The sequence below is a fragment of the Oryctolagus cuniculus genome, chromosome 16 (assembly GCF_964237555.1).
Source record: "Oryctolagus cuniculus chromosome 16, mOryCun1.1, whole genome shotgun sequence".
NCBI classification, from domain to species: Eukaryota; Metazoa; Chordata; class Mammalia; order Lagomorpha; family Leporidae; genus Oryctolagus; species Oryctolagus cuniculus.
The window spans coordinates 52,559,537-52,562,362 of NC_091447.1; the positions used below are offsets into that span (position 1 = coordinate 52,559,537).

At 62.0% G+C, this 2,826-nt stretch overlaps 1 long non-coding RNA gene across 1 annotated transcript; it reads left to right on the forward strand.

Annotated features, from left to right (window-relative positions):
• The first annotated feature begins 578 nt into the window (after positions 1-578).
• On the forward strand, positions 579-2,571 carry LOC138845741 (uncharacterized). The gene is made up of 2 exons (XR_011382927.1): positions 579-801; positions 1,623-2,571. It is a non-coding gene; the product is annotated as an uncharacterized lncRNA (long non-coding RNA).
• The last annotated feature ends 255 nt before the right edge of the window (positions 2,572-2,826 follow it).

Genomic DNA, 2,826 nt, shown 5'->3' on the forward strand with positions numbered 1-2,826 from the left:
AGGCCTCCACCTCGATGTTGAAGCACGTTTCAGACAAGCTGGGAGGTGGGACAGAGACCCGCCGCTCCGGAGGGGTTGGGGGAGATGTGGCAGGGCCTCTAGTCCCTAGGCACCAGCGGGAAACGTGAGGCCGGAGCTGCACGGGGAGTCCCCCCACCCGGGACTCCGCCTCATGGGGCTGCAGAGGTGAGACAGCAGCCGCTGGGAAGCGAAGCGTGTGCTGCCGTCAGCCAGGCTGTAGGGGCAGCGACTGCCCGAGCCCTGGGAGCCCAGCCCCACCCGCGCCCCAGGGTGCCAAACATGTGAGCCGAGTTACACAGCTGAAGGAGTTCGCCGCGCATGTCAGATCCGACTTTGGCCTTCTTGCATGCATGTTGGACTCCGTGAAGTCTCTGGGACGTGGGGGACTGGGATGGACGTGTGCTGCCTTGTGCAGGTGCGGTAGTGGAATTGCCATGGTTTGGACGAGAGTTTGCAGGCCCGGGAGCCACAGGCTTGGGTCTCCCGTCTTAGACTCACAGGCTGAGGGTGGGCTTTGACCCAGTGCTGGTGTGCAGGAGGTGGAGCTGGTGGCCTCCGGGACTGCGCCCTGGAAGGCAACCCCCCAGGCGGCCCGGGCACCTCGGCCACAGCCCCGTCTGCTTCCTCTCGGCTTCCTGGCTCGCCGCGGGGCCCTCCCTCTGCACACATCCTGTCCCTCGCCGCGTAGTCGGATCAGCAGGGCCGCCCGGCGTGGGGCTGCAGAGCTCCAAAACCGTGGCCTGACATCGATCCTTGGCCTTCCTGAGTAGCTCCTCTCAGGTAAGTGCGCCAAAGACAGAGAGCTGGCTGATAGACCCGCAGCTCTGACGTGGCCTCCGACGCCCAGAATGGCCGGCCCATTCTCCCCGCAGGCTGGCCCCTCCGGGCCCGTGTCTCACCGGCTCCACGGTGCCTTTAAAGTCGGTTCAAGTCCATGAGCCTGTCCCCCTTTCCTGCCAGTTGCCCTGGTGATTTCGCGTGTTGTGCTGCATATTAGTGTATGGAAATGTCATTGCTAACGAGGCTGCAAATGGAAACAGCAAAGACCAGCCAAGCTCCAGCTGCAGCTCCCGCCCAGCCATTTGCAGAAACAGATGGAATCAATTCAGAGAGGGAGCCCTGAGGCCCACCAGGCCCGCTTCCCGACAGAACCGCCCGGCAGCTTCCCGGGGGAGAAGCTGCAGAGGCCCCCAGGCGCCACGCACACCCAGCAGAGGACCAGGGTCCGGGTGGGAGTCTGACTCCTGGTGATGAACCGCAGGGCTGCCGCTGGCTGAGAGCCCCAGACTCGGCAGCGGAGCCTGAGCAGCATTCTCTTGGCGTGCACGCTTGGCAGGCTGCACCAACTCCGCTACAGAGAAGTTTCCAAAGAGAAAGAAAGAACAATCGAACCAGGTGGTTTGAAGTCTCTCCAGTGGAAAATGGTGGCAGTGTGGGCTTCGGCTGACAAGGGATCGGGAAATGCAGCTGCCGGGGGCGGCGGGTGGGGCCCTGCAGAGCGGACTGGGAGGGTTTGGGTTCCTTGGCTCCCCGGGGAAAACTAGGCAATGTCCATCGTGGCCGGAAACTCATTTTGATGCTGCATTTCCCTTGACTTGTAGGCAAATACCTACCCCCAGGGCATCCGCTGACCTTGCAAACAGAGGATGCGCACCAAATCGAAGGCGTTGAGAAGCTGCCCAGGAGGACCAGGGCAGGTGTTCCTGCAGCGGACGCTGTGCCCAGGGAGGACGGCAGTGACCCAGCAGCCTGAGGGCGCTGTCCTCCCCCTTGATGGGTGACAGCTGTCGGAGAAGCCGCCGCTCGGTGACAAGGCAACCACATCACACTAGAGACTGGAGCAGGGCGGCCAGCCCCGCCTCCCTCGCTCCCCTGCGCTCTCTCGGTTGTACCCAGAGATCCTGTAAGCTACAAGTGCGTGAGGCGGTTCTGCATAGTCAGGCAGAACCGCGCTTTCACCAGTCTCCCACGTGCATCCTTTCTCTCCTCCATCAGCCGTGGGAGGGGCTGGAAGCTGAGAAGGAGACAGAATTGTGTCCTCACGCCACGTCAATCAATGTTGGATACAGGAAGCCACCAGGGTGTGTTGCTGCACACGCGTGGGTCACCTGCGTGTGCGTACACATGCGGTACATCTAGGTGGAGCTCCCTGCATGGTCCAAACCAGAAGCAGAAACTCCACTCCCTCTCTGCTCTCTGGAGCTCGCCCCGCCCCCACATCCAGTCCCCATGAGACCCCTCTGTGGGCGGCATTGCTGGTGGAGGAGTTGGAGCATTACCCACTCTGAGAGCCATTTCCGGCTCAGCAAAGCCCATGTGCAGCGTCCCTCTGGCTGTGGATCTGTGAGCAGGAGCAACCTCGCGTCGATGACAGCAGGCAGGAGGCAGCAGGCAGGCCTGGCGCGGGGTCCCTGCCACCGGCGTGGGAGACCTGGACTGAGCGCCGGGTTCCTGGCTTTGGCCCGGCTGTCGCAGCATCTGGGAGTGAACCAGCAGATGTGTCTGTGTCGGTGCAAATAAAAATAAAGCTGGCAATTCAACAGCAAATAAGACAACATTTGTGTCTCTCATATGCTCTGGTTCAAGCTGGGTTGCCACAAAGTGAGTAATTTTGCCAAAGCGGCAAAACCCCAGCAGAAGGCAAAGGAAAACCCTGCTCGCGGTGCACGTTGGAGACACAGACTCGAGTGGGAAAGCTCTCCCACACCCGGGAGGGCAGGAGCGGGGTCCTGGCAGAACCCGGGCTCGGTGGGCTAGCTCAGGGCCGCGTGGCAGCACACACGGAGGCATCCAGATCACTCCTGC